The following is a 13,503-nucleotide window of genomic DNA, read 5'->3' as shown; positions in this document are numbered from 1 at the left end:
ATTAGGCACTACAGTTTCAACATTTGGTCAACGAATGGCTGGTTCAAGCAGGTCTGCTACATTCAGATGGCTGTTTTGGGCACATCTGTTGGTTGTAATTAATTTAATCTTTCCAGAAAAGAGTGCAGGTTCATGACTCAGTTACTGATACATGAATGTATTACAGTGGTTTAATGATGCCCACACATTAAATTACAGTGAACTGGTGCTTAATCACTTTGATTATTTGAGATGTCAGGGTTTTTTTCTGGGATTAAGGAGATCTCGACTCCTCAGAAAACCTCTCTACGGCATCATCCACTGACACTAATCAATGGGGCCCCTACAACTCTTGCAGTAGGATTGTGGGGTCAGGGACAAAAATGCAAATGATCAGGAGGTAAACATATTGATGTGAGTAACCACACTTCCTTATTTCAATTTGTAAATTATAAGTATGGATTTTGAGCAATCTTTGCAGTGATGGAAAAGAGCTGAACCAGCGGTGAAAGTAACTTAACATTTCTTACAGGTACTGCCCTATTGCAATCCAGATCCCTGCCAGTTCTTTAAATATCTACCTGCTGGCTTTTGCTACAGCTCAGACAGCTTTTGCTGGAGCTGTATGCCAGGATGCACTCACTTACTTTCACCTCTGAGCTGAGTGCAATGGAATTCCCTTGGTCCAGGAGTTCTGTGTCAGTGAGGGGTCTGTGGTGGGGACAGGACTTGTAGGAGAGAGCAGGATGGGGAGTGACTGAAGCACATTGTCAATGCCAACCCCCGCCCCCACACACACACACTCACACACCCAGACTGATCCATCTGTGCTCACTGAGGAGGTACAACACAAAATCATGCCCTTATTATTTCTCTGGTATAGTAGCACAGTGTTTCTCAACCAGTGGTACGAGTACCCTTAGGGGTACTCAAGAGAAGTTGGAGATGGGGGGGAGGGGCATCAACACAACTGCAATTTGGAGAAAACTGAATTTTTGTTTTAAGTTTTACAATACTTCATTATTTTTGTACTTTTCAGAACCAAAAATTTCATCATCCACCTAGCTACGATTAAGTTGTTTAAAAAATGTGTTGCAATGGTAGAAAAAGAAATAGTGTGTCTGAAAACTCTAGGTACTGGGGGTATATGTACATATATATTTAAAAAGGAGTACTTTATAAAAAAAAGGTGGAGAAACACTGTAGTAGCAGAATGGGGGCACTGCCTTCACCATTAACAGCACAATGTGAGCTAGCATCTCAAAGAAAGATTCTGATGAGATGCCCCCAAACATTCCTTTGCTGGCAGAGCATACTCACTGCATTTGCAGATGAGCATTGGCACAAGGAAACAGGAGAGCTGTAGAATATTGCATACAGCTGTGGCCACCTGATCTCCCAAAAGGTATCCTGGCACTGGAAAAAGTTCAGAAAAGGCCAACAAAAATTATTAGTGGTTTAGAACAGGTGCCATATGAGAAGACATTAAAAATACTTGGACTTTTCAGCTTAGAAAAGAGAAGAGTAAGTGCGGATAGGATAGAGGTCTATAAAATCATGACAGGTATGGAAAAGTTATTTTCTTGTTCCCATAACATAAGAAATCGGGTCTCTAAATGAAATTAATAGGTAGCAGGTTTAAAACAAACAAAAGGTATTTTTTCTTCACACAGTGCACTGTAAAACTCCATGCTAGAGGAGATTATGAAGACCAGGGCTTTAACAGGGTTCCAAAAAGAACCAGATAAATTCATGGAGGTTAGATCCATCAATAGCTATTAGCCAGGAAGAGTAGAAACAGTGTCCCTAGCCTCTGTTTGTCACAGGCTGGAAATGGATGACAGGAGAGGTATCACATGATGATTCCCTGTTCTGTTCACTCCTTCTGGGGGCATCTGGCATTGGCCACTGTCAGAAGACAGAATACTGGGTTAAATAGACCTTTGGTGTGACGCAGTATGGCCGTTTTTACGTTCTTATATTCTGAGTCATGATATTCCCCACCTCACAGCATTTTACAATAATCTAAGCATGGTAGATTGGACTTTGCAGCTCCGTGCAAAGAGGAAGGCAGGAGCTAGTTCTACTACTTCCCTCTACCTGTGGGGCTACATCTGGGGATCTGACAGAGCCTGGCTAATCTGAATCAGCACATTTCATGGTCAGAATAGCCCACTCTATGTGCTGTGAAAAGTCCTGTAGAAGTTAATAGTGATGGAAATGCTAGGGCTCTGTAGACATTTATCAGGCCAGGGGAAAACACTTATGTCTCAGTTTTACAGACTTGGTGATTTGAGGGGGGATTTGATAGCAGCCTTCAACTTTCCAAAGGGAGGTTCTAAAGAGGATGGAGAGAGGCTGTTCACAGTAGTGATGGATGGCAGAACAAAGAACAATGGTCTCAAGTTCCAGTGGAGGAGGTTTAGGTTGGATATTAGGAAAAACTATTTCACTAGGAGGGTGGTGAAGCACTGGAATGGGTCACCTAGGGAGGTGGCGGAATCTCCATCCCTAGAGGTTTTTAAGTCTTGGCTTGACAAAGTCCTGGCTGGGTTGATTTAACTGGGGTTGCGCCTGCTTTGGGCTGGGGGCTGGACTTGATGACTTCCTGAGGTCTCGTCCAGCCCTATGATTCTATGAGGTGGCAAAAATTGCTTCATACCAACATCTTAATGATGAAGTTAATGGCATAACTGAAAAAATCCCACATTTGTCTGTCGGGTGAAAGGGAAGAACAGATGTACAAGTAACCAATATGTGGGTTCCTGAAGATGGGCCAGTATTGGCGTTGGGATTTTTTTTCATAATATGTTCATTTTTTCTTGCCTGTTTATAATTTATGTGCTTCTGTAGGTAGATTTATATTTAAGAGGGGAAAGCCTGGCCTACAGTAGAAGGGTTGATTTAACCACATCATTCAAAGTTTTGAAAGCTTTCATACCCTGTGCAATGCAATTGAGTTGACCTAAGTTTTGTTGTAGACTCTGCTGTGATGATGGAATGATTCTTCTCTTGACTTACCTACCACCACTTGGACTATGTCTAGACTACAGGTTTCTTGCGCAAGAAGCTCTTTGCAGAAGAGATCTTTCTCAAAAACTTCTTGCGCAAGACAGTGTCCACACTGCAAAAGCACATAGAAAAAGTGATGCACTTTTGTGCAAGAGAGCATCCAGACTCATAGACTGCTCTCTTGCAAAAAAGGCTACCCGGAACCATTTCAGGCAGGGCTTTAAGTCACCAGTTGCTTCTGAGGGCTGGTGCTGGAGCCTTGCAGAGACATGTGCTTAAAAGAACCCCTCTGGATAGTCGTTTTTCTGCTGCTGCTGCCTGCTTGTCTTCAAGGGACAAGTGCCTGCTGTAGTTTCCTTGTACTTTTTTGGGATGCTACAGCTTTTTCCTTGTTGTGTGCTATGGAGCCAGACCTGCCCTGGGGCAGGCAATGGCCCCACACAGCCATGTTGCATTTCTTGCAGCATTTGCTGCCAGCTGTCTGCTTCTTCTTGGTGGACGTGTACTCCGAGCTCCTTCTTGGGACCCTTTCCAGGGGTTCAGCTGCTCCACTGTGGCTGCCCCACCCCATTGTACAGAGCCATTTTTGGAGGCTTGAGACCAGTTTGGACTGTTGGGATCAGCTGGTCCTGGAGCAGTGGGACGACCAGTAGTGACTGCACAACTTCCAAATGTTCAAGGCCACCTTCCTCAAGCTCTGTGCCTGTCTCACACCTGCCCTTCAAAGATGCAACACCCACCTGCAGCCCGCCATCCCCCTGCAGAAGCAGGTTGCAATCGCCCAGCTGGCCACCCTAGACAGACCGGTCCATGGGCAACCAGTTTGGAGTGGGGAAGTCCACCATTGGGGCCCTCCTTATGCAGGTAAAGAGCTCTCGAGCAGCAGTCCCTGCACAGGGCTGTGGAAGAGGAAGGAGAAAGGGAGGGGAGTGTATTGTATAAGGGGGACCCTCAGGAGAGGGGGGATGGGGACTGTAGGGATGGAGTGGGAGTGGAGGGAAAGCTCTGTCCCTGAGGGCTTGTGCTGTCCCACCCATCCAAGGAGGCCTGGGAGATATCCTGGCTGGCGAGGAGGTTTTAGGGACAGTGTCACAGTCCCTGGCTCCTGCACCTCCTGCTCCTCCTGGGGCTGGCCCTGGCCCTCTGGCTCGTCCTCAGGGGTGACCTCCGGGCAAACAACTAGTGGGGTCTCCAGTCTGGAGTCCACCATGATGAAGACATTTCCCCATCCCCCAATATGTGGTGGAGTGCTGCATAGTAGGGGCAGGTGTGGGGTCCTGCCCCTGAAGGCGTGTTGTGCTCAGTGGCCCTCATGTACCCTGACAGAGCTCCTTCACCTTGCTCTGGACTTGCTCCATGGTTTGAGCAGGATGATCTCGCTCCTCCAGAGATACGACCATCCATGAAAATATTTTGGCATTGCGCCACTTGGCCTGGGGATCTTGGGGGGACTCCTCCTCGCCCCACAATTCCAAGAGGGTTGCAATCTCCAGGCCAGACCATGTTGGGGTATGCCTTTTGGTCCGCCTGGAGGTACGGGTCCTGGGACCCCTTGGGTTGCTCCCTGGAAGGATCAGTGCAGTTTCAGGGGCTTCTTGCTCTGCCATGTGTGGCAATGGCAGTGGCAAGAGAGAGCCATGCAGTGAGGGACCTGTTCTCTGCCCAGCTTCCTGTCACAAGTCTTGTCCAGAGTGCCTGCAGCTTTAAGAAGGACCAACAGACAGGAACTATAAAGTTCTGATTAACTTGGATGGACTGGTCCCTAGGGCACCATTTTTCCCCTGGATGCCATTTCTTGTGCAAAAATCCCTCTTGCTCGTACACACACACTTTTTTGCAAAATAACTCTTTTGCAAAAAGGCTTCTGTTTTGTAGAATGAGGAATACCTACACCAGAAAACCTCCTCTGTTCTTTCATTTTACTTGCGTAAAAACGCACTTGAGGTAGGGACGCTCTGCGAGCTTTTGCACAAAAACGGCCATTTTTGTGCAAAAACTCTGTAGTGTAGACATAGCCTTGGAGAGATGCATTTTCAAGTGATGGAAGAATCCCTTTGGTGGCTTTACTAAGTGTGTGTACTGTAATTCTACAATTGTGCCATTGTAGTGTTTCTAGGGTAGGCAAACCAATGAATAGTAAAGGGCTCAAATAATACAATATTTAAATTGTTTCATTATTGACTCAGCAATTTCTGTCTTCCTGTGTAAGTCAATCGTATAATCAAGCCCTCCTAAGCTAATGCCCCAAAATAGTATTAAATACAAAGCAGCAGATGGTAAAGAACTTACTCCCAAACTTTGACTTCAGTGACACTATTCCATAAGACTAAATGCTCACCAGTGTGAATTAGTGCTAAAGTACCCAGCTCTAACCTTTTATCTGTTACACAATATTCTTGGAAGGACAAGTTATATTTTCATGTGGATTCAGTTATTTGGAGAAAGGAAAAAGTGAGCCAGATGTAGGGAGAGCAAATGAACTGGGTTAATGTTCATATAAAATATGCAAAATGTTCCAACTCTAGCTTAGCCAAAAGAGCAGCAAAAGTGATCCCAATGCCAACTGAATAGTCTACTTGAAAAATGGTTTAATACCCGTTAGGGGTAACAGCCAGTCTAACTGCTAACTTGTGTTTTGTGTGTGTGTGTGTGTGTGTGTGTGTGTGTGTGTGTGTGTGTGTGTGTGTGTGTGTGCATGTGCATGTGTTTGTATTTAGTCATTCTGGGTATGTCTACACTACCCCGCTAGTTTGAACTAGAGGGGTAATGTATGCATACCGAACGTGCAAATGAAGCCCGGGATTTGAATTTCCCGGGCTTCATTTGCATAAGCCGGCCGGCGCCATTTTTAAATGCCGGCTTGTTCGAACCCCGTGCCACATGTAGCTGCGCGGCACGGGGTTCGAACAAGCCGGCATTTAAAAATGGCGCCGGCCGGCTTATGCAAATGAAGCCCGGGAAATTCAAATCCCGGGCTTCATTTGCAAGTGCGGTATGCCTACATTACCCCGCTAGTTCGAACTAGGAGGGTAGTGTAGACAGACCCTTATTTAGTAGCAAAAACTTTTAAAGTAGCAAACTAGCTATTAGCTGTCTGAACTGTTGTTTTACTAAGAAAGCATGGCTCAAAAGGTAGTACTTAAAATCCTTAAAGCTCCCAGCAGTGGGGTGTCCATGGTAGGGAGCCTCAGCAGAGGAAAACGGCTATAAGCAATCATTCCACAGGGGCAGTAGGCTTTGCAGGCCCCTCCTCATGGAATGGGAAGGGGGAGTGCCTCTCATCAAATCTGTGCCACTCATGGAGAGTGCATGAATGCCTCTATTAGGGAAGGTAGCCTCCTGGACTACCCCTTTCACCCTAGGCCCTACCCTAAGATGCCCCTTCAACCTCCCATTATGGAGCCCTGAGCCTCCACTTCCTAACCCTATAGACAGAGGATCCCCAGCCAAACTTCCCTGATCTCCAGGCTGCCTTCCAGCCTTCAGGGCTGGTCCAACCACCAGGATGCTGGTCAACCCCAAGTGCCGGGCTGACCACAGGGCTGCTGCCTGTCTGGCCCCAAGCTGCCCCCGATACAAGCTGTGACAATGCAGTCAGAGTTCCCCCACCTCCTGCACTCCCGTGGTGGCACGAACAAACTCTGCCAGCCAGTAGAATAGAGGGAGTTTATTGCTTCTCCAGGATACAGCACAGCACAGATGTAATCCGGTTACAGGGCAGGCCTAGGATGCCTCAGCCCCCCTTGAGATGGGAGATACTGGGCCCCTAAATCCCAGCCCGTTGCTTAGGCTGCCTCCTCCATGATTTCAGACAGAAACTAAACCTCTCTTCCAGCCCTGCCTCCCAGCCAGGTGTTTGTCTCCGCCTTCCTTCCTTTGTCTCCCTCCCTGGGAGGCTGAGCCTGGATGTTTGGATTAATACACATTAGGGAGAGTCAGTGAGAATCTCCCATCACAGCGCAGGGGGACCCAGGTCACTGAGCAGACAGCCCCCAACTATGCCACACAAGCCATCCTGGGCTGCCCCTGACTGCCACCTGGCTAAAATGACCAGCTAGCTAATCTCAGCTGAGCTCCCGCTAGCTTTAAGGGATGGTGGAAGAGTCATGACTAAGGATGTTAAGTACTAGTCAACCAGTCAACTATTGGATAAGCAAATGCTTATCGAGAAGAGGGGGTTCTTCAAAGTGACAACACCACAGGGAGCCATACCCAGGGCTCCGTGTGGTACAGCTGCTTTGAAATGCCATAGCAGCATTTCAAAGGGGCAATGTCACACAGCTGATCCTGGGCTCTGTGCGGCGCTTCCCCTTTGATACGCTGCCTTAGCATTTCAAAGCAGCAGTGCTGCATGGAGCTTTGAAACACCACTGTGGAGATTCAAAGGGGCAGTGCCACACAGATCCCAGGATCAGCTGTGGGGCGCTGCCCCTTTGAAACACTGCTGCAGCATTTCAAAGCGGCAGAGCTGCGTGGAGCCTGGGGTCAGCTGGGGAGTCCCCACCTGATCCCAGGCTCTGTGTGGAGCTGCTGCTTTGAAATGCCAAGTGGAACCCAGGATCAGCTAGAGCTCCCCAGCTGACCCTGGCTGTGTGTGACATTTCAAAGTGGCCTGGGATCAGCTGGGGACTTCCCAGCTGACTCAGAGTCCCCCACTGACCATGGGCTCCATGTAGGTGCTGCCGCTTTGAAATGCACAAGAGCCCCCACTGTTGAATTTCTCTTCAACAGCAATTTTGTAGGTGAGTGTGCACATCTGAGAAAAGATCATCATAATGAAGAATTCTGTACTATGGTGGCTTTTCAATCAGTGGCTTGGAGATGCCGTTCCTTTGGGAAATGGGGCTGTGGTCTCACTATGCAATCCATGGCTAAAATGGTACTCCTTTGTAAATACTAAGCACTGAAGGCAACAAGTTGCCATGCTTACTCGTGCTTAATAATCCAATGCTGTAATAATAACAGCTAGCTCTCACATGGCACTTTTCATCAGGAGGTCTCAAAGCAATTTACAAAGATGTTCAATATAATTATCCCCATTTTAGTGATGGGAAAACAAAAGGTTCAGGGAGGCGAAGTGATTTTTCCAAGCTCACCCAGCAGGCTAGAGGCAGAGCTGAGCACAGAATCCAAGACTTGCCAGTTCCAGTATGGTATCCTAAGCTTCAATGTCTCCCTCTGCTGATTTCAAAATATTTTTTATTATTAGAAAACAGAGCAGAATCTGTCTCTTTGGTGCTAACTGAAAATCACCCAAAGGGTCTGAGTCTCTTGTTCTCACTGCATAGTGCCTTGCTCTGCAAGTAGCCCTGCTGATTTAAGTCAGCTAGTTTGTGGAATAAGCAAGACAGAATTTGGCTCCTAATGCTCAGAGACCCTGAAGCAAGAAGGCCCAAGCATGTGCTTAACTTGAGTCAAGCACTCACTTAAGGTATATATCTACACTAGCCCCCTAGTTCGAACTAGGGAGGCTAATGTAGGCATTCAAAGTTGCAAATGAAGCCTGGGATTTAAATATCCCAGGCTTTATTTGCATCTTCCTGTCCAGGCGCCATTTTTAAATCTTCTTAGTCCAAACTAACTGGCCGTGGCTACACGTGGCATCAAATGTTAACTTGAACTAAGTCCTTAGTTCGAGTTAACTGTTACACCTCATTCCACAAGGTGTAACTTTTCTGGATGGAGTCACAAATGAGCAACTCACAAGACTGCAGCTGTCTTAGCTGTATCCCTATCTGTGCCTGAGCACCAGCACTCTATCATTTAAAGTAAAACTCCTTACTCCGTTTTTCCTACCCAAGCCATGCAGTGTTTCTGAAAGAATTAAACCCATAAGAAATCAAATGTTAAAAACTAAAGCTAGGAAAGGGGACGGAAAAGTCTGATTAGACCTTTCCATCACTGCTTGCTGTACTGTGTATCTCTTCCATTCCCAATCCTTTTGCTGTACCCTGACCTGAGCTGCAGAATTTCCATGCGTGAATTCCTCTAAATTGTGAAAATCCAAAGTAACTCACTTTAAAGCAATACCACAAGGTCACAATTGGTTTAGTGTAGCAGAGAGCAAAATTGGGCCTCTTGTTCTTCCAACTTTGAACATCCATCTGATTTAACTGATTAGCAGCATATGGAATTGCATAACTGCCACGACAGATTTCCCACAGGATTTTGGCAGTGGATCTTTGCCACAATAACTTATGAGGTTAGTGTTGCTGTTAACGATACTGTGATGGCAGAAAAATTAACTCAAATCTCCAGAAAATGCATTAAACCTAAGAATGAGTGAATCTGTTCAGTAAATGTTTTGAGTTCTCAAGCAGCTTGGTCAATGGATTGAATTAATTTAATGTATTTTTGTGAATATGTTTGCATTTCCAAGACTTGTCCAAGAGTGGATGCACAAGTCCCAGAATGCCAGGCCTTTGTCCTGGGTTTTTTGGAGTGCACTAGAGAAGCAACAAAAATCTAATAAGATTTGGAGGCGATCTGGATGAAACAAAACTAAATTCAGATTAAAAAGTTAGGGAAATAAAGGAAATACATTTCCTGTTGTATTTCAAGGCCAGTTATGTAGTCTTGCAGCATTACCAGGTGTCAAAAATAGTCTTTGATGGAACAATTCAGTGGCAGTATTTTTGTTTCATATTATAATTGGAGTGCATTTGCTTCCATATTTTGCTTGCTAGAACATTAATAAAGTAAGAAGTTCATAGCTAATCTGTTTATTTAGGCTACATGTGAACATTAATTTCCTAAAATAACTTATCTGCCTTAAAATGATTTCTTAACCTTGCACAAAACTTATTTCCTGATTTAACCCAGTCTTTTAAAGAGAGCTTTCCCTCTCTGGGTATTATAAGCAAATCCAAACTGCGGCATGTTTAGGCTTTGGGAATACAAGATATTTCAGCTGAAGCAGAAAACATTGCACTAAAGTATAAAACTGTGGAACTGAAATTTAAGAAGTCTTTGATAACTTTATGATTAGTCTTTGCTTTTTTATAGTAAGATCACAGTGTTCTCTTGCTATCACTCTGCCATACTGCATAGGGGATTTGACAGTGACTTTACAGGAGAAATTCCAAGAATTTACAAACAACTAGTGTTTCAGAATTCCCCAAATATCATTGAAGTCCAGGCTTGAAATAGTTTCTCATATAGATAAAATTTGAATCTGAAATTCAGCTACAAATGCTAAACATTCTGGCTGTGTCTACACTGCACCCCTTTTCTGGAAAAGGGATGCAAATGAGACAAGTCGGAATTGCAAATGAAGCGGGGGATTTAAATATCCCCCACTTCATTTGTATAAACATGGCTGCCGCTTTTTTCTGGCTCGGGGCTTTGCCGGAAAAAATCCCCCGCTTCATTTGCAATTCCGACTTGTCTCATCTGCATTCCTTTTCCGGAAAAGGGGTGCAGTGTAGACACAGCCTTTGTGTTTCAGAAAATTGGTTTCATTTGCTTTTGTCTACTAGACTTTCTCACACAACTAGCTCTGATAACAGGTTCTTAGGATCTATATTCAGTTTGGTTCAGTTCTGTAAGGTATGGAACATTTCCATTGAATAAGAGTTGCGAGTTCTTAACCATTCTCAAGGAACAGAAAACCATTACTGTGGGAACAGACCTGTTTCACTGAGTCCATTACAAAGTAAACCATCGATTGATTATTAGGGGAATTTTGCTTGAGTAAAATTGGAATAAAGACCTTAGCAACTGGCTTATTGTCTTCAGTTGGACTCTCACATGAATCAGGCCAGTATAGTTTGACTCTTTCTTTGTGTGCAAATATATGAAATAAAGATAGGGAGACCAAAAATGGTGAGATCCTTAATATGTGCTTAAAATGTAATCCACAATTAAAAGTAAGGATATGTGGAGGAGACTGAGGGGGATAGGATAGAGGTCTATAAAATCATGACTGGTATAGAAAAAGTGAATAAGGAAAAGTTATTAACTTATTCCCACAATATAAGAACTAGGGGTCAGCAAATAAAATAAATAGGCAGCAGATTTAAAACAAACAAAAGGAAGTTTTTCTTCACTTAGCGCACTTCTTGTCAGAGGATGTGGTGAAGGCTAGGCCTTTAACTGGGTTCAAAAAAGAGCTAAATAGATTCATGGAGGTTAGGTCCATCAATGGCTATTAGCCAGGATGGGTAGGAATGGTGTTCCTAACCTCTGTCTGGAAATGAATGATGGGAGGGATCACATATTGTGTTCCCTCCTTCTGGAGCATCTGTTATTGGCCACTGTCGGCAGACAGGATACTGGGCTAGATAGACCATTGGTCTGACTCGGTATGGCCGTTCTAATGTTCTTATGAATGCCTAAATTCCTATTGAATAATGGACCATTATCCAACTAGCTGGACAATGGTATTTGTTTGTGAATGAAAATGGTGTCAGCTTTCTCAAGAAATTATTTATCTGGTTCTAGTTCCAGTACAGAAATTGGATTCTTGATTTCCAACTACCTGTGGTCTTATAGTAATGATGGGCCATATCTTCAGCTGGTATGAACTGTCATAGCTATGACTAGACATATGAACTGAGAGTCTATTCCCATGTGCCTAAAGTCCATAAGAAATAAGATTTGGAGGTAATGAAGGAAAAGATCTTGAGAAGACTCAGTGCTTATTACAGTTTAAAAATCTTATATATTTTCTCATTCTGAAAATCATTATTAAAGCACATATGCACTAAAGCACTACTTCTGCTCATTTGGGAGTGAAAAATAATTAGAAAGGAAGCACTACAATTGGTATTCTCCTGCTGTTCAGAATTATTCTTATTCATGGTGCTTACTTTGTGGTAAACACACACTGTAATTGGCGTTGCCACTTTTCTAATGGTAGTGACTGGACCCACAGGGCTCTGCCCTGCCTTGCCTCTTCTCCCAAGGCCTCATTTCTGTACCACCTCTTTTCCAAAGCCCTCTCCTATGCTGTCTCTTCCAACAAGACTCCACCCCCTTCTTCATCTCTTGCCCCAAGGCTCTGTTCCTGCATACCACAAGCCTCATGAGAAAGCCTGGCTCCATTGGCTACTGCACTGCCTCCTTCCTTCTTCTTAGGGTGGCCTCAGATTTTTAAAAAAGGACATCAGGGCTTGTCAAATGGCATCTGGGCACAGAAGCTAAAACTTGGACTATCTGGGTGAAAACTGCTCAGGTGGCAATGCTAGCTGGAGTTGAGTTGAGCAGGGTGCGCAAATTCTGGCTCACGGGCCAGAGCCTGTTCACCCTGGTGGAGCACCACTGCTATATTTCCCTGTACCTCTACATGTACTAGCAATTGCAACTCTTCTTGGCTGCGGATTGCCATTCTCAGCCAAGAGGAGATGTAGGTAGCAGTGTCCCAGTCTGCCCCACTTCCTGCAGCTACCATGGGCCAGGAATGGTGATCCCGAAGCTGCAATCACCGGTATATGTGGAGGCACAGTTAAATATACTGTATCAGCAGCAGCTTTCCTGGGGACTAACCCTAATGACCTGCTACCATTATATTGCCCACCCTGGTATAGAACTTTAGACTAGAAGAACTTTAGATTACTTTCCCTGTCTCCCACTTCTCTCATGAAAAAAATCTAAGGTATTTGACAGCAAGAGAGTCCCTCCAATAGTAAAATTCCCTCCTCCTTTTCTTCACCTATGACTCCAGCAAGGATGGCAAACAATCCTTTGTTCTGTCTTTTAATGTCAGCCTTTTCAAGGTTTCCTTTATTTCTAGTGGGAATTCTTTTCATTACATGGATGCTTTTCTGTTGGGCTTGACATTAGATGCAGCATGCCTTTTGTAAAACAGAATTCAGGCTTAAAGTTTTTCCTTAATTCTATTTCAAAATGGTCTCATGCCAAAGTTACAAGAATATTTTGGTAAGTGGGAAGAATTCAGGACTGAGAGGTCTAAAGGAAGGTGCTTTCTAAACCACATATGCACACACACTATCGTTTTCATGGCAAGTTTGTCAGCTGCTTGAAGGTGCTTAAGACCTTCACATATAGAATAGCAGTTTTTTGCTTTGCAGTCATAATCAAACCCATACTGCTGATGAGGCAATGCAACATTTCTAGCTAACTAATAATTAATTCTTGTTCAGCACAGCTAACCCAAATCTCATTTTGCAGATAGTGAACATTTATTATAAAAAGAAAAAACTCAATAAGGTGCCTTTTAAAAAAAAAGTGAACCAGACTATAGGCCCCACTCCCCACACATCTAAATCACGTATACTGCTTTGCTCAAAACAGCCAGCAATCCAGAAGGGTTCGGTTTCTTAGAATTTCCCCTCCACAGGGTGATTGGGTAGCACAGAATCTCTAAAATGGCATCTAGGGAAAAGTATAGGCTCCTGGAACTTTCTTAGGGTATGTCTACACTAGGAAATTATTTCAAAATAACTACATTTGAAATAATAACACCCAAAATAACAAAATCAAAATAGCATGTCCTCACTACAGAGAAGCTTTGAAATTAGTCTGAGGCAGGCTCCATTATTGTGGAAGTGC

General features: G+C 44.4%; 1 protein-coding gene across 5 annotated transcripts in view; it reads left to right on the top strand.

Annotated features, from left to right (window-relative positions):
- ADGRD1 (adhesion G protein-coupled receptor D1) overlaps nt 1-13,503 on the top strand; it is a 327,867-nt gene that overhangs the window by 264,643 nt on the left and 49,721 nt on the right. The gene's annotated exons all lie outside the window — the stretch shown is intronic.

This window comes from Pelodiscus sinensis, chromosome 15 (genome assembly GCF_049634645.1).
Source record: "Pelodiscus sinensis isolate JC-2024 chromosome 15, ASM4963464v1, whole genome shotgun sequence".
Classification (NCBI taxonomy): Eukaryota; Metazoa; Chordata; order Testudines; family Trionychidae; genus Pelodiscus; species Pelodiscus sinensis.
This window is presented reverse-complemented; position numbering and strand designations above follow the sequence as displayed.